The 26,674-nt window shown below is 36.6% G+C and overlaps 1 long non-coding RNA gene across 1 annotated transcript in view; it reads right to left on the bottom strand.

Moving 5' to 3' along the window:
- Positions 1 to 204: 204 nt before the first annotated feature.
- Positions 205 to 26,674, bottom strand: part of LOC123538846 (uncharacterized) — a 45,050-nt gene continuing 18,580 nt past the window's right edge. The window contains exons 2-9 of the long non-coding RNA XR_008368515.1: positions 20,580 to 20,672; positions 12,692 to 12,761; positions 10,412 to 10,507; positions 8,352 to 8,860; positions 7,458 to 7,637; positions 5,001 to 5,065; positions 2,371 to 2,527; positions 205 to 1,222 (exon numbers count right to left, since the gene is read on the bottom strand). This is a non-coding gene — a long non-coding RNA (uncharacterized LOC123538846). The remainder of the gene's footprint in view (positions 1,223 to 2,370; positions 2,528 to 5,000; positions 5,066 to 7,457; positions 7,638 to 8,351; positions 8,861 to 10,411; positions 10,508 to 12,691; positions 12,762 to 20,579; positions 20,673 to 26,674) is intronic.

A 26,674-nucleotide genomic window follows, 5' to 3' on the forward strand; every position in this document is an offset into this window, starting at 1 on the left:
GTTAAGCTATCTTCCCTCACACCGTTCAATTGTTTCAGTCACTGTGACCTTGACCTTTGACCTACTGACCTCAAAATCAATAGGGTCATCTACTGGTTATGACCAACCTCCCAATCAACTTTCATGATCCTAACCCAACCGTTCTCGAGTTATAATCCAGAAACGGATTGGTCTACAGACCGACTGACAGACCAACATCTGCAAAACAATATACCCCTCCTTCTTCGATTGGGGCATAACATTCAGCTGTATTTACAGTGTTTACATTTCCGGTATTGTTCGTTAAAATGTAACTAAAGTTTTATCAATCAGAATATTATACTGTAATTCCCAATATTTTATCAATCATGTGCATTATATTGTAACTCAAATAACCTTCAAAATATTTATAAGGTACAGAAAGATTATGTTTGCAATAACACCAGATCAAATATTAAGTATAATACAAACACTCTCTCTTGTAGAAACTCTCATAAAAACAGTAATATCATCTTGGCAGTATTATAACTCAAAATGTTGTCAATCTGATTTTAGTAAAGTTTTAGATGTGTTGGGAACTTTTCCACTGACAATATCTTTTTTAAAAACTTGATTCTTACTCTTTAGGATTTTCACTCAGAAATTTGTGTTGTAAAAATAATAAAAATTACCTCAGTATTTCTCAACAAAGCTTTAAGCAGTTTGGTTCAGACTGACAAAATTATCAATAGCTATTAAATGAAAATGTCAAACTTCAATTTTACTTAATATTCTATTTATCTAAATGAATATGCCTCTTTTTATGCATTTTGGCTTTAAGGGTTTAATTACATTTATTTAACAAAATAAAATAATTACTCTATGTAATATAATTGTTTGTCCCTTAAATAAATCACAGACATATAATATTAAACTTCAAAAGTCTAACAAAAGGTTATTCTTTAAATTAGATTTATCAAATTTTAACATTTCTATTAGCATAACTGGTAAATTAATAGTTGCTTCTGACATGCATGTCATTTTATAAATGGAAATAAAAAATGATTAAACAAAATATGTTTACAGTCTTGTCATACACATATTCTGTACAGATGATAATACATAGAAAAGTCAACATTATGTCATGTGTGGGTCCATCTCAGTTTACAGCTGGTGCATGGTTGTCTCACACTTTTAAAGACACATGTCAAGCAGCACTGTTGGGGTAAATTCCATTTCACATGACAACACACTTGTAGCACTTCTGGAAATAGAAAAGTAAAACTTTATTATTTAATGAGAATAAAACATGGCAGTTTGTAATAATATCATTTTTTACATTTGCAAATATCTTTAAAAACTATTATCAATACTTTCTTTCTATATCTTAAATAAAGTAAAATGAATTTTTACTGTTTCTACTTCTTACGACTCCCACTGATTGTGTGCTGATAGAAATACAGGTGGTAAATGAGCTTGGATATCTATTAAGTATAATAGCAGAACTCTTGATGTGTCAAGCACACACACATTAAAGGGACTTTTAAACAAGGACATACATCCAGTCAAAATAGTCTGCTAATATTTATATAAGTCTCTAACTTCCCTGAAACTTTCAAATCACTATAGTTTACATTGATATCATACATGAAATAGAAACAAATGAAAGTTTCTTTCAGTGTGGTAATAAATTTTTATACCAATACAGTCTTAAATGTAACTATAAAGTTAATAACAATTTTCATAAGTGAAGAGAATTAAGTGGGTGGCCTTTTCCAGATTTTGTTGTCTATAATAACATAAATATAACAAAGAATATGATACAGTCCAACCTGTCTTAGCAGTCATTTTGTATCAAACAACTACTTATGATGTGAGCCGCGTCATGAGAAAATCAACATAGTGGGTTTGCGACCAGCATGGATCCAGACCAGCCTGCGCATCTGCGCAGTCTGGTCAGGATCCATGCTGTTCGCTATCAAAGCTTATTGCAATTAAAGAAACTGTTAGCGAACAGCATGGATCCTGACCAGACTGCGCGGATGCGCAGGCTGGTCTGGATCCATGCTGGTCGCAAACCCACTATGTTGGTTTTCTCATGGCACGGCTCATGTGACTTTTTTCACTTTCAATGCAGCCTAAAGAAAACTGAAGCAGTAAACATTTTAAGAAGAGACGTCCGTTTATCAGGCACAAACTACAGTAGCTTGATTCAAAGGGAATTAAAAGTCAATTTCATTACATTCCAAATATAGTTATTTTAAACTGAGTAGAAGTTAATCTATTATACTTGACCCAGTCAATCTGCAACATTTAGGACAAGTTATGTGTTACACTTGCACAGAGCAATATACGTTACATGTGTACCTAGGAATAGTTAGAAAGAACAAGTTTATCTAATTCTGAATTTACCCGGTAACTATCAAAGTATTCTTGTTTTATAACTTTTCCAGCATATCCGAGCATTTCCATTCATGTCTTCCATTATCTCTCACATTTAATCTTCTGAATTGCATCAGGTAGCACACTTCACAGCTCTGTATTGTCTAGGGTCAATACAGTATCTTGCCTGAAATCATCAGCAAAACTGTGTGCATCTGTTCATTTAAAAATGTCTCTATTGTTGTCAGAGTTTACATGACTGTAATGAACAAAAGAATATCATAAATATAAAATGAATATCATTAATTTTCAGTAGATAGAACAACTAGGGGGAATACAAAAACATGACATTATAATTTCCTACATACATGTACAAATGTCTAATTATGGGTGTGTTCAATTCGGTCAAGCAGAAGGACACTAGTGTTATACTCAAGCATGCGCAGTTTACTGTCGAATCGCAGCAGGCTCAAATGTCGGGTCAAGTTGAGCGTAAATCACAATTATGCATCTACATTAATTTGATAAATCTGCATTGTTTCCAACATCAGCTTTGATGCAAATATTAAACTTTATTTACAATCGGTAGAGTTTGTGCTCAATGCTAATCTTTCCCTTCCGCTGCTATGCCGCCATTTTGGATTAAGTCATATACACGTTTGCTTGACTTCACTCCCCATTGCGGGAGGAGCATGTTCTTGACCTGTGAACTCCACGCTAGCATTGCACTACTCTCGTTCGATTGGTGGTTGTGTAAAAAATCCACTCGACTCTTCACGAATCAAACACACCCATAGATAAAACTAACCCGCTCCCAGGCAGACATGTTTATCAGCAAATCAGAAAGACTTGAAGGAATTTGGTAATGGGTCATCCATGAAACTATATGATACATGCAAAACTAGTTTCATCCCCTGGTAGCCATGTAAACAGCAGAATGATTTGAATATGACAGTTTCAGAGAAGATGTGAAAGAGTTTTGTTATGGGTGCCATAGCAACAAAAAGTTTGCACTGATGACCTTGAATCTCAAAGGGGATTATGGAACACACATTCTGGAGAATTTTGGTTGAAATAGGCATTAAAATGGTTTAGGAGATGTTCTTTTATAGAAATTGTGGATGAAGACAGACGGACAGACATCTGTTGATCCTATAAGCTCACTTTGAGCACTTCATGAAAAGGTGACCTAAACTGACAATAAAACAAGAGGGCCATGAAGGCCCTGTATTGCTCACCTGACCTTTTGACCTAAAGATCATCTATATTAACATTCTGACCAAGTTTGATTAAGATATGGTCATAAATGTGACCTCCAGAGCGTTAACTAGCTTTTCTTTTGATTTGACACGGTGACTTAGTTTTTGACACCACATTACCCATATTCGATTCTGACCTAAAGATTATCAAGGTTAACATTCTGACCATGTTTCATGAAGATACAGTCATAAATGTGGCCTCTAGAGTGTTAACAAGCTTTTCCTTTGATCTGACCTGGTGAACTAGTTTTTGACCCCACCTGACCCAGATTTACATTTGACCTAAAGATCATCAACATTAATATTCTGACCAAGTTTCATAAGAAATGGTCATAAATGTGGCTTACACAGTGTTAACTAGCTTTTCCTTTGATTTGACCTGGTGACCTAGTTTTTGGCCCAATCTGACCCAGATTTAAACTTCACCTAAAGATCATCAAGATTAACATTCCAACCAAGTTTCATTAAGATATGGTCATAAATGTGGCCTCTTAAGTGCTAACTAACTTTTCCTTTGATTTGACCCAGTGACCTAGTTTTTGACCCCACATGACCAGATTCAAACTTGACCTAAAGATTATCAAGATTAACATTCTGACTAAATTTCATGAAAATAAAGTCATAAATGTGGACTCTAGCGTCTTAACAAGCTTTTCCTCTGATTTGACCAAGTGACCTAGTTTTTGATCCCACCTAACCCAGATTTGAACCTGACCTAAAGATCATCAAGATTAACATTCTGACCAAGTTTCACTAAGATATGGTCATAAATGTGACCTCTAGAGTGTTAACTAGCTTTTCCTTTGGTTTGACCTGGTGACCTAGTTTTTGACCCTACATGACCCAGATTCAAACTGGACCTAAAGATCATCAATATTAACAGTCTGACCAAGTTTCATGAAGATATAGTCATAAATGTGGCCTCTACAGTTTTAACAAGCTTTTCCTTTGATTTGACCTGGTGACCTAGATCAAACTCGTCCAAGATTTTATTGAGGGCAACATTCTGACCAAGTTTCACAAAGATTTGGCCAAAATTGTAACCTCTAGAGTGTTAACCGTCAAATTGTTGACGACGGACGGACGAACGACGATGGACACAGGGCGATCACAAAAGCTCATAATCTCATCTACGTACCATGTGGTTGCAAGTTCAATCCCCTGGCAGGGTGTATGTTCTCCATGACGATTTGACAGAAGACATTGTGTCTGAAATCATTTGTCCTCCACCTCTAATAATTCATGTGGGGAAGGTGGCAGTTACTTGTAGAGAACAGGTTTGTACAGAATCCAGGAACACTAGTTAGGTTAACTGCCCACCGTTACATGACTGACCGCTACATACTGTTGAAAAACGGCATTAAACCCAAAACAAACATGCACATATAGAGGTAAAAATACCTATGAAAAATCCTTCAGTTAACTAGGCTTGCCACACAATAGTCTGAACAGGACTGACCATTACACTGAAAAAAGAATGTTGGAATTAACAAGTACCAGTAAAATGAAAATATAGAAACACTTACAATGTTACATTGATATGGATTGTCAGCAATTATCAATAACAAGCAGAATAGATTGGAACACCATATTCAACCTAGTTCCTCCATTTAATAGTCAGATACAAAATCTATAAGGTTGCAACACATCTATTTTTAGGTTGTCTTTTTTTATATATGGCCATGACACCATTTTGCAACAATATTTCAGTTGTGAACATATTTATGTTAATAGTTACATACTTTTCACCATTATGTTGTTGCTATTTTTGACTTCACTTATGGCATTGCTTGTGATTTCAATACTGTTGCTACTAAAGACTGCCCCTCTCCGGAGATCAGCCATGAGACATGAAACTAGAGGATGATTTGTAGAAAACATGTCTCCCCTAGTGCATAGTCGTATAGGCAAGAATCAATAAAGGATAGGAGCAAGTGAGAGAGACAATGATGATTGGCTGCAAAAGGGATCATCTATCTGGCATGTCCAATAAGTTTCAACATTTTGTGCAAGGTGGTTCTCAAGTTATGAATTGGAAACAGTTTTCCATGTTCAGGCCCCTGTGACCTTCAGCTTTAACAGAGTGACCCCAAAAACAATAAGAGTCAGCTACTCTGCATGACCAATCAACATTCTGGGTCAAGTGGTTCTTAAGTTACTGATCGGAAATGGTTTTCCATGATCTGGCTCCTGTGACCTTGACCTTTAATGGAGTGACCTCAAAAACTATAGGGGCCATAACTCCATCAGCCCTACCACCCTATGAAGTTTGAAGACTCTAGGTCAAATGTTTCTCCAGTTATTGATTGGAAATGAAGTGTGACATACAGCTGTATGGATGGACAGGGCAAAAACAATATGTCTCCCCCAGTGGTGGAGATATAATGAACAAACAACATAGCAAATGACATTATCCTTACAGAAAATTCATGAAACGAATCCATATACATATAAAGTTTTTTATGTTCAATAAGTCGTAAAAAAAATTGTTTGTTTCCGGTATCCCGACCGACCCTAAATTTTTGGGCCGACCCTAAATGTTTTTATGGCCTTGGAGAATATTTTTTTCAACTTTTTAACAAAAAGTTGCCAAACTTCTCTTTTTGTGCTTTAAACATGGTCAATGATGTTAGAAATCAACTTACCGTTGCTTTAAAGGCATAACCCCCTTATTTGTATTCATTTTTTGACATAAAAATAATTTCTGAAAAGTCTCACATAATAAAAAAAAAATTCCCCCCAAAAATTTGTCCGACCTGCTTATCCTAATATTTTTGAGCATGTTACTGGAAACAAACAATTTTTTTAGGCCTATAAAGAAAACTAATAATTGAAGCACTTTGACTAACTGAAGTGACAAATCGAGGTGCGAATAAATCAATAAAATTAAATTCCATGACCTTTTGATAATAAAAGTGTCATTGACAGTCAAAGTTTCAAAATAAAATCACGAAATGTAAACTACTAAGTGGGGCTTATTAAGTAATTAAAAATCAATAGGCAAACTACCAACTATTGCACCAACAGTTTCAGACTACCACTAAATTATTAAGTTTTATCGTTAAGGCAGGTGAAGACCATCCCATACACAAAAAAGATTCACAGATTCAAATGCTGTTGTGACCTGAACCGCAATATAGCTTACATAGGCAGTTGGTTTTTTTTTGTTAGGTTTCATGTAAAAATGTTTTTACTTGTTTTGGCTTTAACACCGATTTTCAACAGTATTTCAGTTACGTAATGACGATCAGTTAACCTAACAGTGTTCCTAGATTCTGTACCAATACAAACCTGTTCTTTTTAAGTAACTGCCAACTACCCCATATGAATCAGAGGTGGAGGACAAATGATGTCAGACATAATGTCTTTTATCAAAATGCCACTGAGAACATAAGCCCCACTTGGGGATCGGACTCGCGACCCTGAGATCCGTAGATCTGTGCTCTCCCTACTGAGCTAAGCAGGTGGACTCATGTCACAATGACAAAATTATAGGTCATATATGACAACTTTCCAATTTTTATCGCATTATGTATAATTTATCATGAGCAAGCACCTGGGAAGAACCTCTGTGGTCGAGTGGTTAAGATCGCTGACTTCAAATCACTTCGATGTGGGTTCAAGCCTCACTCAAGGCATTGAATTCTTCATGTGAGGAAGCTATCCAGCTGGCTTATGGAAGGTCGGTGGTTCTACCCAGGTGCCCGCTCGTGATGAAATAATGCACGGAGGGGTGCCTGGGGTCTTCCTCCTCCATTAAAGCTGGAAAGTCACCATATGACCTATCATGTGTCGGTGTGATGTCAAATCCAACAAAAAAAAACAAAACAAAAATATTTTTTTTTTTTCAAATCCTACCTTTAGCAACATGTCAGACATCAAACCAGTAAGTAATTTTTGGCTGTTGCTCTTTCATATACTTTTTCACCTGGACATGTCTCTCTGTTACAAGGTGGGAAATGTTCAGACATTGATAAACTGTAAACAAGGCTTCAAACCTTCCAGCTCCATCCAGTAAGAATTCTTTACCTCATTACTCTGAAATATATATTGCAAGAATCTAAACAGTTATATTTAGTATATGGACTTGACAAGAAGCCTTTTGTATTGTTTGCTGCATGTACAATTTATGTGACTTCATTGTATAAGCTTTCAGTTGTAAAAGAACAATACGTTCCATTTTGAATGAGCAAAACATTATGATACCAATCTCAGACTCAAGACAAATGACCAACTTTATAACTTATTACCATTTTACCCTGTAATAACAGTAATGAAACTACATGCATAAGAAATGGTAACATTATCATTAATTATTCATATTATCTATATTTGCATATCCAGTCACATCACTTGGTAGAGAAGAGTGCTTTCTTGCATGATGTTTTTTTTTTTTTTAATCCTTAGCTATGCATTTGTACTGAATGATGTCTGACTGAAGACGACAATTCTATGGCACCTCTGTATTTATTGCAGGAAAGTCAGTTACTTGTACAGAACAGTACTGAATATTAACCCTTAGCCTGCTGGCGGCAAGTGATTCTGCCTTTGCGACCAGTGCAGACCAAGATCAGCCTGCACATCCGTGCAGTCTGATCATGGTCTGCACTGTTCGCTATTCAGTCAGTAATTTTTCAGTGAACACCCCTTTGAATAATAAGTGGTATGGCCCAAACTGAATGATGGACCAGTCCATTTTAGATATTTAGCAGGGTAAGGGTTAAATAAGCAATGAATAACAAAGAAAATTACCTGAAATAACTGGCAATCCATAATCATATTTCATTCTAAATCAGTCAGAGAGTATGATCCATTCTTTACAGTGTGACCTGGTGAATCACATCTGGCATCCCCTCCAAGGCATAGTGTTTTTCTACTTGTTGTTTTCTACTTTTGTTTTGGCTGCCATAGCAACAAGAATTTTGCACTGATGATTTGTCCTCTTCCTAATCAGAAGTCTACTCCCACATAAATGATACTTTTCAAACAATTTGTCCAACTGTTTTTCAAAGAACGATAAATTTTCTCTCTGTACATTTATTCAATGGTTATTCTTCTATCTCTTCCTCTACAATGTCACTAACATAACTTTCATCTAGATGCCAGTCCAAATCCTCCTTTGAATAACTTTCATTCACACTACTGTTAAATGTGGAATTTAATTCATCTCCATGCTTTTCAATACGGATGCAAGGCACCTCTGTTTGTGTTTCTATGGTGATTGTCTTTGATGCCTCTTGGACTGCAGCATGTTTCCTTTTCTGTTCAAACAAAATAAAAAGATAAGCAGATGTGTCTGAAAATAGTCAGAAATGCAACTAATATTAAAACATACAGTAGACATTGTATTAAGAGACCACCTAAGGGACTGCCAAGAAGTGGTCTCTTAATGGAATGGTCTCCACAATCCACAAACAGTGAAACCTATAGCTGGATTATTTCTCAGTTCAACTGATACAAAGGTTAACTGCATTCAGTCACATACAAAACGTACTCGCTAATCACACAGGCGAGGAAATGTCCGGTAGAATTTTAGTACCCGGTTGCTTAATATTATACTTTCTTCGAATATTTTACCTGTTGGGACTACATTAATGTGGTCGCTAGTTGTTAAATAAAAAAGTTGTTTAATGAAATGAATTTATGTACTGAAAACGTTTGGGAGGGACTCTGACCATTCGTTTAATACAGAAGTCGCTATATAGAGGTGGTCGCAAGTATGATGTTGACTGTACTGTGAAATCATTTTATTTAGTGGACCTTAATTTTCTTGATTTTGACCAAATCAGCTATTTCGTGAGGATATGAACCTGTAGATTTTATCTTTTGAAGATAAAATGAATGTGAACATCGTTTGTTTGCTGGGACTTAATTTTGCTGACTGACACAACCACATAAATAAGTCCCCTATGAAAATCAATGATTTTACAGAAATATAAATCTGACTTGACAAATTTATCATATGTTTATGATGAGACTTCTTTTCCCACATTACCATATAGTTTTGCTGATAAGACGCACCCAACATCGAACATGCAATTTAGAGTTTCTTTTTCAGTTAATGCTCTGGTAGTAAATGCTTATAAGATGCTCCCCACACTTTGAACAGGAAATATGACTTCTAATAATGTGTCTTCTAAGTGAAAATTAAGAAATAATATATCTGATTTAGTGATTTGTCGCTGAACAAATCATTGTTAGCAGTTCAGATGCGAAGGAAGTATATCACGAGGGCATAGCCCGAGTGATACAATAATACGCATCTGAACGACAAACAATGATTTTATTCAAGAGAAAATCACTAAATGAGATATGTTATTTCGATTCTAACACGTTACCAAGGACTTCAAAATACATCATTTACGGCATTCATTAAATACTTGCCCGTTTTCAATTGGTTTCTTTCCAGCGAGCCGCTATATGCCGTTTGATGCTATGACGTAATAACTATGACGTCAGAACAGTGAATTGTTGTATAATAATTCACTGTTTTCAGCCTTCTCTGTTTAATAGGAAAATGAATCGGATCGTGTTAGAATATATGGTAGTTTTAACAGCATTTCAGTTTTAAGCAACACGTAACCAGTTTGTCGTTTACCATTTGAGCAATTTGCTACAACAGTGCTGAAGTAGTTCAAACTATCTGTCAATCAATCTATACTACCAAACTATCTATATATCTATACACTAGAATTGTAACTATTAGTATGTTCATTTTGCATTGAATTATTATCTTGGAACAATCTGTGAGTAGGCACAGTAGCAAACTCTTAGTTTTACGTTATTATAGAAGTGTATACTTTCTTACTTACAATTAGGTTATATGGCACCTGGCACAGTAACTGAGAACAGCTTTTTTCATTCTCTAAATACACTGCAACATCCCAATACACATCTCTCAATGTTGTCTGCAAACATGTCAATTTCATGTCTTAATTATTTTGATAATCAATATCTTTTTTTACATATAAGGTGGTTAATCACATTTATGCACATTTTATGACATATTACATTTTTCATATATTCTGTTAGAGATTTATATAAGGAACAAAAAGACCGATTACATTGAGTCAGATCCCTACTGAAAATGTATATTTTGTTACTTTTCATGAAAATTTGTAATCACCTCCCTTTAATATAAAAGTATTTAAAAAGTGGCCTTTTTCTTTTGACTTCAATATAATTTCTTGTTTTAAATTTGCTTTTGATAATTGGGATATTTCAGCTACCAGAAACAAAAGGCAAGTTTTAAAGCATCGTGTAGCATCGGAATTCATCTATTTTCAATCTTTCTTGGTTGCACAACTGAGACAAAGGGAGGTAATAATAATTTTATAAACTTGCATCTCTAATTAATTTTGGCCAAATATGTACTTGTCAATGCAAATATTTATTTAACTTTAATACAATAGTGCTTATATTAATATAGTTCCAGAGGCAAATTATGTTTATTTAATTTATACTTATGATAAAATTATGCTATCTTGGTTGAGCAACCAGGAAAGGAAAATCAAATTTTAAAAATACTTCCAGTGAATCTGACATGACATGTATTGAGAACTCAGTAAACACAAATAAGTGTATATGATTGGTTGATTAAGTTTTGAACCAAAACCATTCGTTGTCCAAAATTTGATTAACCATCTTTAAGCAAATATTTATTATATGCACAGCTTCAACTGTTCTATAATTAATGCAGAGGCCTCAATGGCTGAGTGGTTTAAGTCACCAACTTCAAATCACTGGCCTCTCTATGATGCTGATTTGAAACCTCAATTTGGACGTAATATAAGGAAGCCATCCAGCTGGCTTACAGCTATAAAGTAATGTACAATGTGTAAAGCTCATGGATTCAAGCCTATTTTTAGAGAATATTGCACTGTAATGCCAGTGCTCCGGAGACTGGAACTTACAAACTGGTTGAATATGTTCACATCTTTCCAGAATCAAAGGCTCTACTACCAGACATAAACTAGAGCTATCACTAAAGGTGATGAATGTACCCCCCGCATGCACTGACACAGTACACTGAATTTGACACACACAAGACTGCATAATTATGTGGACTGTATGTATACAGTATAGTAACAAAAAACAAAGTCCCATAACTATGCAGAATATTTATCTAAAAGAATGTAACATGCACCATGCACAACTAGGGTTGGTACTGATCACTTGTGTGAAGTTTCATTAAATTGTGTGCAAGGGTTTGGTAGATTAGGCACGCACAAGATTGCATATGCAGGCTGTATGTACATAGTATGTTAACAAGAAACAAAGTCCCATAACTCTGCAATTTTTGTCGCTGAAAGAACCTAACATGCCCCATGCACAACTACTGTTGTTACTGATCAGTTGTGTGAAGTTTCATTAAATTGTGTCAAGGGGATAAAGAGAGATGGTGCGCACAAGATTGTGTCTATGTATATAGTATAGTAACAAAAAAACAAAGTCCCATAACTCTGCAAATTTTTTTTCTGAAAGAACCTAACATGCCCCATGCACAACTACTGTTGTTACTGATCAGTTGTGTGAAGTTTCATTAAATTGTGTCAAGGGGATGAGGAGAGATGGTGCGCACAAGATTGTGTCTATGTATATAGTATAGTAACAAAAAAACAAAGTCCCATAACTCTGCAATTTTTTTTTCTGAAAGAACCTAACATGCCCCATGCACAACTACTGTTGGTACTGATCACTTGTGTGAAGTTTCATTAAATTGTGTCAAGGGGATGAGGAGAGATGGTGCGCACAAGATTGTGTCTATGTATATAGTATAGTAACAAAAAAACAAAGTCCCATAACTCTGCAAATTTTTTTTCTTAAAGAACCTAACATGCCCCATGCACAACTACTGTTGGTACTGATCACTTGTGTGAAGTTTCATTAAATTCTGTCAAGGGGATAAGGAGAGATGGTGCGCACAAGATTGCGTCTACGGACAGACAGACAGACGACCAGACGGACAGACCGAAAGATGGACAGACAGACAGACAGACAACCTGAAACCAGTATACCCTCCCTTACAACTTTGTTGTCGGGGGGTACAATAAAATAAGTTACCGTATGTTGATAATATCTAATAAGCTCACCCTTAGTGCCTGGTATACGCAGGAACAGTCTGTTCTGACGAAATGTCTTGAAAGTCATCACTGGTTTGTCCTGGAAATATAAAATTTTACATGAAAACAGTATCTGATATTAACCAAAATGTAAATATTGTGGATCTTGTATGTTAACTGCATTCTACAGCTTTCAATTAATTTTATCGTTGGTCAGTAAACATAATGTTGTACTTTCCAGAACTTTACATCACTTTTTATTTAGGATTTATAGTTAGCCAATATTCAAATTTCAACACAATACAGTTGTTGATGTTGATCTCTGACCAATACTTTACTTAATAACCTCTGCCTTTTTTTTGCTTTTTCTTTGAGCTTTACACTGTATCAATTTACAATAAAGAAAATCTATGTCAAATGTCTGTGATTTTAAACACAATCCAAGAGATTTCATATGACAGAGCGGTTGACTATTTGAAGCTCCTTCCACCTTATCTTACCTTTCATAAACAAGAGTGCCAGACTATTACAAAATATGCCTGTCTGATGAAAACTGTTCGACTTTGAGAGTGGACAATATTAAATTCGCAGTTTTTCGAGTATTTCAAGGGCCATAATCCAAGAGTACTTCGGGCGATTTGGCTCGCTATCAAACTTGGCTAGATAATATGCCCGCATTGTCAGGAAGTTTGGTGAGTGATTCAAGGACCATAATCCAAGAGTGCCTGGGGCGATTTGGCTGGTTATTGAACTTGGCTGAGATATTGTGCCCACAAACATTGTCAGCAAGGTTAGGTTGGTGAAGATCGGAAGAAAACTGTTCGACTTAGAGAGCGGCCAAAGCTAAATTTGTAGATTTTCGAGTGCCTTGGGCAATTTGGATGGTTATGAAACTTGGCCGAGATTTTATGCCCACAATTATTGTCAGCAAGTTTGGTGAAGATCAGATGAAAACTGTTCAACTTAGAGAGCGGACATGCCATGGGTGTTTGCCTTAAAAGCTTCATAAGAATTTCCCTAGCTGAAAAAGGATCATAACTTGACCAACAAGAGCACCGCCTTGTGGGTGCAAATGCTGATTTTATTTTCTGTCTATATAATATAATAGAAATATTGTCCTACCCATGATTTTCTAAGTCCAACAGGGGCCATAATTCTTGCAAAAAGCAATGTAGAGTTACAGTACTTGCTGTGCAGAGTCAGCATTTAATGGCAAATATCTGCACAAAGGTTTAAAGCAATAGCTTTGATTGTTAAGGAGAAAACTTGACCTAAACGCAAAACTTGAACAAGAAATCTGATATTTTCTAAGTCCAAAAGGGGTTGTAATTCTTGCAAAAAGCAGGTTGGAGTTATATTGGAGTCAGCTTTTGATGGTGAACAAGTGTTATTATTATACCAGATTTATATAGCAAGTTTATGTTGCAAGTTTTAAAGAAACAGCTTTGATAGTTAAGGAGAAAAGGTGACCTAAACACAAAACTTAACCAAGAAATCTGATATTCTATGTCCAAAAGGGGCTGTAATTCTTGCAAAAAGCATGTTGGAGTTATATTTCTTGCTGTACAGAGGCAGCTATTGATGGTGAACAAGTCTTGCAAGTTTTAAAGCAATAGCTTTGATAGTTTAGAAGGAAATTTGACCTAAACAAAAATAAGAGGGTCACGATGACCCTGGATCGCTCACCAGAGTAATATAAGCTACATGTTTCAAATGTCAAACTGATGATTTTTAGAATTTTTTGGAAAATTTTCCGATGTACAATCAAGTAATCCCTGGGGCGGGGCCAATTTTACCCCGGGGGTCATGATTTGAATAAAGTTTGTAGAAGTCTAATAGGCGATGTTACATATCGAATATCTAAGATCTAGGCCTTCTGGTTTATTTTAAGCAAATTTATGAAGATTTCCCTATGTACAATCAAGAAACCCCTGGGGCTGGGTCAATTTGACCCTGGGGGGTTGGGGGGGGTCAAGATTTGAACAAATTTTGTAGAGGTCCACTAGGCAATGCTACATGTCAAATATCTAAACTCTAGGCCTTCTAGTTCATTTTTAGAAAATTTCGAAGATTTTTCTATGTACATGTACAATCAAGTAATATGATTTGAAGAAATTTTGTAGAAGTCTACTAGGCAATGCTACATGTCAAATATCTAAGACCTAGGCCTTTTGGTTTATTTTAAGAAAATATTTGAAGATTTTCCTATGTAAAATCAAGTGACCCCTGGGGCGGGGGTCATTTTTGACCCTGGGGGTCATGATTTGAACAAATGTTGTAGAGGTCCACTTAAGGCAATGCTACATGTGAAATATCTAAGCTCTAGGCCTTCTGGTTTATTTTAAGAAATTTTTTGAAGATTTTCATATGTAAAATCAAGTGACCCCCATGGCGGGGTCAATTTTGACCCTGGGGTCATGATTTGAACAATTTTAGTAGAAATCCACTAGGCAATGCTACATGTCAAATATCTAAGCTCTAGGGCTTCTGCTTTTTGAGAAGAAGATTTTTTAAGACTTTCCTATGTAAAATCAAGTGACCTCTGGGGCGGGGTCAACTTTGACCCTGGGGGTCATGATTTGAACAAATTTTGTAGAGGTCCACTAGGCAATGCTACACGTGAAATATCTAAGCTCTAAGCCTTCTGGTTTATTTTTAGAAAATTTTCTGGGGCGGGGTCAATTTTGACCCTGGGGTCATGATTTGAACAACTTTAGTAGAGGTCCTCTAGGCAATGCTACATGTCAAATATTTAAGCTCTAGGGCTTCTGGTTTTTGAGAAGAAGATTTTTTAAGATTTTCCTACGTAAAATCAAGTGACCCCTAGGGCGGGGTCAATTTTGACCCCGGGGTCATGATTTGAACAAATTTGGTAGAGGTCCACTAGGCAATGCTTCACACCAAATATCTAAGCTCTAGGGCTTCTGGTTTTTGAGGAGAAGATTTTTAAAGTTTTTCCTTTCTGTTGCCATGGCAACCAGAGTTCTGCATGTAATTCAATTCTTTGAATAACTTTTAAAGAAGACCATCCAAGGAACATCCCTGTGAAGTTTTATCAAAATTGGCCTGTTGGTTTAGGAGGAGATGTTGTTTAAAGGAAAGTGTGGACGGACGGACGCCGGACGGTGAGCGATCACAATAGCTCACCCTGAGCACTTTGTGCTCTGGTGAGCTAAAAAGCTAGAAAATGCTTTTGTAAAAAAGCGCATGTCTCCCCCAATGCAAAGTCCTATAGGCATTAGAAGTCAATAGGGGTCAGGAGCGAAAGTCAAAGAGACACTGATGGTTGGCTGCAATAGGGATCATCTACTTGGCATGTCCAGTCATCCCGCTAAATTTCAACACTCTTGGCCTAGTGGTTCTAAAATCACTGTTCAGGCTCCTGTGACCTTGACCTTTGATCAAGTGACCTCAAAATAAATAGGGGTCATCTACGCTGCATGTCCAATCATCCTATTAAGTTTCAACATTCTAGGTCAGGTGGTTCTCAAGTTATTTCCAAAAAAAAAAAGATTTTACATGAACAGGCCACTGTGGCCTTGACCTTTAATAGACTGACCCCAAAATCAATAGGGGTCATCTACTCTGCATGTTCAATCATCCTATGAAGTTTCAACATTCTGGGTCAAGTGGTTCTCAAGTTATTGATCGGAACTGGTTATCACTGTTCAGGCCCCTGTGACCTTGACCTTTAACAGAGTGACCCAAAAACAATAGGGGTCATTTACTCTGCATGAACAATCATCCTATGAAGTTTCAACATTCTGGGTCGAGAGGTTCTCAAGTTATTGATTGGAAATGGTTTTCCATGTTCAGGCCCCTGTGACCTTGACCTTTAACAGAGTGACCCCAAAATCAATAGGGGTCACCTACTCTGCATGACCAATCATCCTATGAAGTTTCATCATTCTGGGTCAAGTGGTTCTCTAGTGATTGATCGGAAATGGTTTTCAATGTTCAGGCCCCTGTGACCTTGACCTTTGACAGAGTGACCCCAAAATCAATAGGGGTTACCTATTCTTCATGATCAATCATCCTATGAATTTTCAACATTCTGGGTCAAGTGGTTCTCTAGTTATTGATCGGAAATGGTTTTCAATGTTCAGGCCCCTGTGACCTTGACCTTTGATAGAGTGACCCCAAAATCAATAGGGGTCACCTACTCTTCATGACCAATCATCCTATGAAGTTTCAACATTCTGGGTCAAGTGGTTCTCTAGTTATTGATCGGAAATGGTTTTCAATGTTCAGGCCCCTGTGACCTTGACCTTTGACGGAGTGACCCCAAAAACAATAGGGGTCGTCTACTCTAGCAGCCCTACAACCCTATGAAGTTTGAATGTTCTAGATCAAATGGTTCTCTAGTTATTGCTCGGAAATGAAGTGTGATGGACGTACGGAAGGACGGACAGGGCAAAAACAATATGTCTCCCCCAGAGGGAGACATAATTAACCAGCCAACGCTGACGCTGACCAAGTGATGACAATAAACTATCATTAATTTTTTTTTTCTCAAAAAATCAGATGAGCTCAAAACGGTAGCCACAGCAACTGGACTTGCCAAAGGAGGTCACCCAAAGATGCAAAAGATTTGTGGAAATCTTAAAGGTGGATAATCAGACTTTGACCATGTAAGGGATTTGCTTGTAACTTTAACATCTGATCATTTACACTCATTTATGTTCACTAAACACTTAATACAAGTTAGATTTTCACTGGAGGTATTTTTAAAATTTGATTTTCCTATCCTGGTTGCCCAACCAAGATAGAGTTATTTTATCATAAGTATAAATTTGATTTAAGGAAAGGTATTAATATTAGATATACTGTAATATATTTGTAAAATATTTTTATTAACAATTATGTATTTAGATGGAATTCGATAGAAACGCAAGTTTAAAAAATTATTATTATCTCCCTTTGCCTATCTTGGTTGCGCAACCAAGATAGATTGGAAATAAATGAATTCAGAAGCTACACACAGATTTAAAGCTTGCCGTTTGGTTCAGATTGTTAAATAGTTGGTATGTCTATCAAATGCAAACGTAAAACTAGAAACTGTATTGAAACAAGAGCTCGTCGAACACAAAATGCCCCCCTTGATGCATTCAGTAATTGCACAAGGAACAGAAATTATATGCTCACTGTAAACAAAAGTTCTACCATTCTGGTTTAATCTGACCTTGACCTTTAGCCTATTAACCTAACAAGAGATTACAGATTGATCTTGGCGCCATCCACTGAGCCATTTTTGAATGTTCCAAATTTCAAGACTAGCTCAAGGTCAAAATCAAGGTCAAATTTCATTTAGGTATAAAACAATGTGTATGTGGTCCAAAATTGAAAGCGGTGGCTTGCGAAATGTGAAAGCAGGTCACTAGATCAATTTCAAGGTAAAGTTCATTTCGGTAGACAGAACTATGCGTGTGCTTCAAATTTGGAGGCTCTAGCTTGAGAAATGTGAAAGTAGGCCACTAGGTCAAAATCAAGGTCAAATTCCATTTCGGAACACAAAACTATGCAAGTAGTCCAAAATTTGAAGCCTGTACCTTCAGAAATGTGAAAGTAGGTCACTAGGTCAATCTCAAGATCAAAGTTCATTTCAGTACACAAAACTATGCTTGTGGTTCAAATTTGAAGCCTGTACCTTCAAAAATGTGAAAGTAGGTCACTAGGTCAAAATCAAGGTCAAATTTTATTTTGGAACAAAAAACTATGCATGTGGTCCAAATTTGAAGCCTGTACCTTCAAAAATGTGAAAGTAGGTCACTAGGTCAATAACAAGGTCAAAGTTTTTTTCAGTACACAAACCTATGCATGTGATCCAAATTTGAAGACTGTAGGTACAGAAATGTGAAAGAAGGTCACTAGGTCAAGATCAAGGTCAACTCATGTCAAGGTTCATCTTGCCACTCAAAACTATACATGTGGTCCAAATTTGAATGATGTAAGTTATGGACATGAAGATTCTAAGTTTTTCCCTGTATAAGTCTATATGAACCATATGACCTCTGGGGCGGGGCCATATTTGACCCGAGAGGGATAACTTGAACAAACTTGGTAGAGAACCACTAAATGATGCTACATTACAAATTACCAAAGCCATAGTCTTTGTGGTTTGGACAAGAAGATTTTCAAAGTTTTTCCCTATATAAGTATATGTAAACCATGTGACCCCCAATGCGGAGCCATATTTGACCCTAGGGGAATAATTTGAATAATCTTAGTAGAGGACCACTAGATGATGTCATATACAAAATATCAAAGCCCTAGGCCCTGTGGTTTTGGACAAGAGGTTTTTCAAAGTTTTTTCCTATATAAGTCTATATAAACCATGTGACCCTAGGGGTGGGGCCATATTTGACCCCAGGGAAATAATCTGAACAATCTTGGTAGAGGACCACTAGATTTTGCTACATACCAAATATCAAAGCCCTAGGCCCTATGGTTTTGGACAAGAAGATCAGAAACCATTTAACTGTTCCTGGCCAATGTAACCTTGACCTTTGACCTAATGACCTCAAAATCAATAGGGGTCATCTGCTGGTCATGGCCAACCTAACTATCAATTTTCCTGACACTAGGCCCAAGCGTTCTTGAGTTATTGCCTGGAAACCATTTTACTGTTCCTGGTCACTGTGACCTTGACCTTTGATATACTGACCTCAAAATCAATAGGGGTCATCTGCTGGTCATTACCAACCTCCCTATCAACTTTCATGATCCTAGGCCCAAGTGTTCTTGAGTTATCATCCGGAAACCGTTTTACTGTTCAGGATCACTGTGACCTTGACCTTTAACATACTGACCTCAAAATCAATAGGGGTCATCTGCTGGTCATTACCAACCTCCCTATCAACTTTCATGATCCTAGGCCCAAGCGTTCTTGAGTTATCATCCGGAAACCGTTTTACTGTTCAGGGTCACTGTGACCTTGACCTTTAACATACTGACCTCAAAATCAATAGGGGTCATCTGCTGGTCATTACCAACCTCCCTATCAACTTTCATGATCCTAGACCCAAGTATTCTTGAGTTATCATCCGGAAACCGTTTTACTGTTCAGGGTCACTGTGACCTTGACCTTTAACATACTGACCTCAAAATCAATAGGGGTCATCTGCTGGTCATTACCAACCTCCCTATCAACTTTCATGATCCTAGGCCCAAGTGTTCTTGAGTTATCATCCGGAAACCGTTTTACTATTCAGGGTCACTGTGACCTTGACCTTTGACATACAGACCTCAAAATCAATAGGGGTCATCTGCTGGTGATGACCAACCTCCCTATCAACTTTCATGATCCTAGGCCCAAGCGTTCTTGAGTTATCATCCGGAAACGGATTGGTCTACATTCCGACCGACCGACCGACCGACATCTGCAAAACAATATACCCCTCCTTTTTCAAAGGGGGGCATAATAAAATGAATTACTCAGCTTTTTAAATACTTTTATATTAAAGGGGAGTAATTACAAATTTTTATAAAAAATAATAAAACATACATTTCTAACAGGAATCTAACTCTATGTAATGGGTCTTTTTGTTCCTTAAATAAATCTCTACCAGAATATACAAAAAGTAAAAAATGGCATTAAATGTTCTTTAAATGTGACAATCTAATCACCTCGGCCTTTATGCTACCGGTGTATATGGAAATGCCCGATGTTGCACGATTGTAAATGTGATTGACCACCTTTAAAAGGGGGCATATTTTAAATAAAAATAAAAGCTATTTCACCTGACATCTCATGATGCCAAAGTCATCTGTCAAGTCTGAACCCTAAGGGCTAGACATTTTAAAGAAACCTGCTTATATGCAAAACTTTAGTGAGTGGATGCCTCACAAATGGCTACAACTGAAACTCTTTTAATTTGTAGTCAAGCTAAATGTGAGTAATGTTTATGGCTAACATTACCTATTGTGGGCACTTCAATATCTCCACAATTAAAGACTGGTATCTCAGGCACAAAACTTCCGTCTTCTACAGTATCAGGCTTCCTCCATATAACTGTAAAAACACACATGAAGATACTGCTATTATATCAACATTTATATAAAAAGTTGAAGTAAATCTAGTATTAATAAGAGGGCTGGGTGGGGCATGGTGGGGGGGGGGGGGGAACAAGTCGTTTTTACTCTGATTATGATAATTTACATTTATTTCCATTTCTTTGCTTTTGGCTATGGTACTAGTCTGTGTTCAGACCCTTTGTTTTATTTACAGGAGATAACTCCTGAGGCTATTCAAATGTATAAGTATGCCCATTTTCTTCTTAAAACACTGGATAATCAGAACCAAGACTGATGAAGTCAGAATAATATCACAGAATTATTTTTTCTAAAAAAATTTTATCTAGCCAGTAACCAGACTAGATATGGTACAAATGTACGATCTCATCATTTTTCAGTCATGTGTGACTGTGGTTTAATTTAACCCTTACCCTGCTAAATTACTATAATGAGCATGTCCGTCTTTCAATTTGGACAGTACCATTAACTGTTAAAAGGGATGCTTACCAAAATAATACTGACTGAATAGCAAACAATGCAATCTGATCATGATCTACTCTGGTTGCAAAGGCAGAACCAATTGTGTCAGGCACATGGTAAAGGTTAAGCACACGTTCTTAATGAGTGACTTGTTAAAGAATTAAAGCCAGCTGTATAAAGGCTTACTGTGTATGATAATCAACTTACTATGCAATGATTAATTACAACTAGTTCATAGGACATTCATACATGAGGATGTTACATGAGAAGAACCTGTAATAAATTGTCTCTGTATTAGCAACATGCACTGTTCTATCATTCCTCATACTAAATTTTTCCCATGACGCGGCTCATATGTTATACGTGTGGGTGGCGAAACCCTAGAATTATTTATTTGTATGTAGGCCTACTGAACGACAAGACAAAATTGACTGTGTAAAATTCTTGGAAGTTCCACTTGCCCATGCCGGTTTCTGGACAAGCTGGGCAATGCGGACAATTGATCCGCCCCTGTATTATACAGTAATTATTAGCTCACTTGACCAAAGGTCAGATATATGAGCTATTAGGATCATCGAATGTCCGTTGTCAATCCAGCAACAATTTCAAACCACATCTTCTCCTAAACCACTGAGCCGATTTTAATCAATTTCACCAGAATGTTTCCTGGATGGGCGCATTTCAGAATTGTGGAATTTTTTAGATTCCATAAAAAAACATGGCCGCCAGTTAGTTATGTCTCGTTTATGATATAGTTATGACATTGCTACGGAAACTGAGAATTTCATACCAAACTAGAGATGCTTTTGAGAAAAGCGCATGTCTCCCACAACTGCCCCTATGAAAAATGTTAGTTTCTCTAGATATTTTAGACGAGTGGATCCAATTAGATGGTCTGGATGAGTGGATCCAATCAGTAATTCAAGGGCCACAAATCAAAAGTGCCTGGGCGGATTTGGCTAGTTATCGAACTTGGGTAAGGTCTTATGGCCAAACACATTTTGTTCAAGTTTGGTGAAGATCGGATGAGAAATGTTCCACTTAGAGAGCGGACAAGAGTAAACAGACAGTTTTTTTCTGTAATTCAAGGGCCGTAACTCTAAAATGCCTGGACCAATTTGGCTAGTTATCGAACTTGGCCGAGGTCTCATGGTCAAACACATTTTGTTCAAGTTTGGTGAAGATCGGATGAGAAATGTTCGACTTAAGAGTGCGGACAAGAGTAAAAGGCCGATTTTTCAATAATTCAAGGGCCGTAACTCCAAAATGCCTGGACCGATTTGTCTAGTTATCGAACTTGGCCGAGGTCTCATGGTCAAACACATTTTGTTCAAGTTTGGTGAAGATCGGAGGAGAAATGTTTGATTAAGAGTGCGGACATGAGTAAAAAGGCCAATTTTTCGATAATTCAAGGGCCGTAACTCCAAAATGCCTGGAACGATTTGGCTAGTTATCGAACTTGGCCGAGGTCTCATGGTCAAACACATTATGTTCAAGTTTAGTGAAGATCGGATGAGAAATGTTTGATTAAGAGTGCGGACATGAGTAAAAAGGCCAATTTTTCGATAATTCAAGGGCCGTAACTCCAAAATGCCTGGATCAATTTGGCTAGTTATCGAACTTGGCCGAGGTCTCATGCTCAAACACATTTTGTTCAAGTTTGATGAAGATTGGATGAGAAATATTCGAATTAGAGTGCGGACAAGAGTAAAAAGACCGATTTTTGGTAATTCAAGGGCCATAACTCCAAGACTCCTGGACCGATTTGGCTAGTTATCGAACTTGGCCGAGGTCTTATGGTCAAACACATTTTGTTCAAGTTTGGTGAAAATCGGATGAGAAATGTTCGACTTAGAGTGCGGACAAGCTTTGTGACAGACACACACACAGACACACGGACACACAGACAGACTGGAGTAAATCAATATGTCTCCCACACCACTGTGTGGTGGGAGACATAAATCAATATGTCTCCCACACCACTGTGTGGTGGGAGACATAATTAACAAATGTAGATCTAACAGTACTTGTAGTAGTAGTTCAGGTCAGGGGTTTCCCCAGAATTTTTTTCAGTAGTGTTCATAGCAACTTCCACTAGTTAGAACTGGTTTAGTAATATGCAGATGCAAAAGACAATCGATATCAGCTGTATGTGAATCCATTAATGTTGAGGACTAAGTAGCATTTTTTCGACAATTAATATGTTTCTTGAAATTCAAGTGCAAAAATAACCATTTTGTGAAATCCGCACAAAAACATGCAACACTTAAATGGGCTGTGGAAACCCCTGCTGGCTAGTTACTAACTTTAGCGACTAGCATTAGCATGTAATGACTAATTTTTTTCAGCCATCATCCTCACTTCACTGTAGTCAGCAGTCACAGGTGCCATCACATACCGGTAGTTTGAATTTTAATACACCAGCAGACCTGTCACATAGTCTGAATTTGAATACGCCATATCAATTGGAAAAATTTGGGAGATTTATCAGATTATGAAGACAGCTTTACCCTTAACTCAGAATCAGGAAGCGTTCCACATGGCCTGTAAACACTGGCTCATCCTCTTTGAGGAGATGAGTTGAAAAAAGAGCCAATGATACTTCCGAGGAGGCGCTAATGACCGGAACTTTATGCAGAATGTAAACAAAGAAGAAGGGCGAGTTGATTGTTTCCTTTCTCAGATAAATATAAGGCCCTATTTAAAAAAAATAGCTAATGTAGTTCCACTCAGAAATTATTATACTTTTTATATATGCAGGTCATTTTGCAAAGTAAATGCATTCCTTGACGTGAGAACTTTTGAAAGTTGGAAAAAATGGATTGTGACAAACATCTGATGGATGATATTGTAACAACACCCTATTCATTTCCTTAGAATGTATTCTGATATATTTGCACTTCTCTTTTCTTTTGCATTTGTCTAATGATGGGCTATCATGGCGTTATAAGTTGTATAATTTTGATATTTTCTATGAAAGGGACATTTTCTAATGCACAGTTTTCATGCCCAATGCATTTTGGATTTTTAATAGTGTTAACTTTGTCTTGAAATGCAATTGCAATATGTGCTTCACTAGGTACTTACAAATGCTAAATAAATATATTTGTTTACTTGTAAATTGCTTAATTCAATAACATATATGAATATGCTAACACTCAAATTACTTCTCCCAGATGTTCTAACGATAACAATGAAACTGAAAACGCTAGATATTTATTCCCCGGTCAAACCGCATGTATCATATAGCTTTTGTCTTATCCTCATCCGTTTGTCAGTCGTTCTGCAGTCAAAGTCATATTAAGTTATTATTTAGATCTGGGAATTTGTAAATAGGGTGCCATTTGTTGAGGCAATATTTGCTGTCAGACTTTGTTTTTAGTTAATGCTACGTAGTACGAATGGGTATTGACTGTTACTGAGCTTACAGTTACAGAATTATAAAATCAATACAGTTTTCTAATTTACTTAAATAACGTTTGTAAGGAAACATGTATGTTGATACTTAATTTCCAGCTAGCGCAATTCATTGATTTGCCGATCCTATTCTGCGGAATACCGAAAAAATCATTTCTTATATTTACATTATATAGTATCACTGCCTTACTCGATTTTATTTATGCTTTCAAAAAACTCAATTAGAAAAGTCATAAATATACTGAAAAGATAAAAAATAAACATATTAGCAAAAATACCGAGGGAGTTTTATAAAGTGTACATTCTAACATGACTAGCAATGCTTAAATCGCCAAAATGATATTATGTTTATGTCACGTGGACGTTGTATTTAGCGCCATGTATGCACCCAGAAATAGCGCTTCAAAGTTTAAGCAAACATTTTACTTAGTAGCAAGTATGAAACCAAATGTCAAATGCTTAATTTACACACATACTAAGTTGATTAATGGCCGTGCAGAATAAATCACTATCATTTACGCAAGAAGTATTACCATTTCCGGTCCTGGTGTGTATTGTACAAGTGAACAATCGGTGATAATACATTTTTTGTGCAAATGAGGTCTGAATGTTTTCACTTTATTGCTGGTGACAGCCGTTCTCTTGCGCTTCTTTTATCTGGGATGCTCGTGGTTACGTTTCTAAATGTCTAAATTTGATGTATTTTGCTGGGTTTTATTTTCTTTTCTTTTACATTTGTATGTTCCATCTTTCTTTTTCGTTGTCAATGATAACCCTTTCCTACGTTTGCCTTTAAACAGACCCATCTGGAACGAACAATAAACATTTAAAATAAAATTGACCATTTAACATTAAACTGTGTAGCCGTTGCACTGATACATACATACAGATTTTTTACCTCAATTTTTCGAAGAAAAGTAGAGCTATTGCACTCGTACTGGCCGCCGATGGTTAATATTTTTATAAAGTCAAATATCTCTGTTACTGTCAAAACTATTGACTTGAAACTTAAATTAGTTATTTACTATCAAAGTCTACACAAGAATCAATCCCTATAACTCTGATTTGAATTTTGATGGAGTTATGCCCCTTTTTAACTTAGAATTTTTGGTTAACCCTTTTGACAGCATCATATATCATTGTTACTATAAAAGCTATTGACTTGAAACTTAAAACAGTTATTTACTATCAAAGTCTACACCAGGAGAAACAATCCCTATAACTCTTATTTGAATTTTGACAGAGTTATATCCCTTTTTAACTTAGATTCTTAAGTTTTATAAATTAATTTTTTTTACTGGCAAAGCTCTAATTCAGAGTCAAGCACTGAGAAAGGTCGAGTGTGCTGTTTTATGGACAGCTGTTGTCATTTTAGGTAAAGTATGTGTCATAGGTTGGAAATAAATAATAATTAAACTATATTGATGATACATATTGTGCATTTGGGTAGTATAATACAATTTCAAGCATCAAATTACAAACAATAAAACGAAATAGATATTACATTGCGAGAACGAAAACGCTTTATACGAGTGTTAATCACCCAGGAAAAGAACTGGTCAGTGGCTCCAACTCTGGACTTTTGCGCCTCCTTCAAGGCTTTGACTCCACCTCTTAGCCACAATTGAGCATAGAGGGGTAAAACCCACCGTTAAAACACATAAATAATTCAGATTTAACATACCATTATGGGAAAAATTGGTACAATTTATGTTTACTCTTATTTGTGTAAATTAGGGCGAAATATATGGGTAAATCTCCACTTTCGGTTCGAACTTGTCCCATTTACCAACTTTCAAAAGTTCTCACGTCAAGGAATGCATTTATCTTGCAAAATGGCCTGCATATATAAAAAGTATAATCATTTCTGAGTGGAACTACACTGGCTATTTTTTTAAATAGGGCCTTACATTTATCTGCGAAAGGTAACAATCAACTCACCCTTCTCCTTTGTTTACATTCTGCATAAAGTTCCAGTCATTAGCGCCTCCTCGGAAGTATCATTGGCTCTTTTTTCAACTCATCTCCTCAAAGAGGACAAGCCAGTGTTTACAGGCCGTGTTCCAGGTCAGTCAGTGTCACATAGCGATTGTTCTCAGATTG

This window comes from Mercenaria mercenaria, chromosome 18, assembly GCF_021730395.1.
Source record: "Mercenaria mercenaria strain notata chromosome 18, MADL_Memer_1, whole genome shotgun sequence".
NCBI classification, from domain to species: domain Eukaryota; kingdom Metazoa; phylum Mollusca; class Bivalvia; order Venerida; family Veneridae; genus Mercenaria; species Mercenaria mercenaria.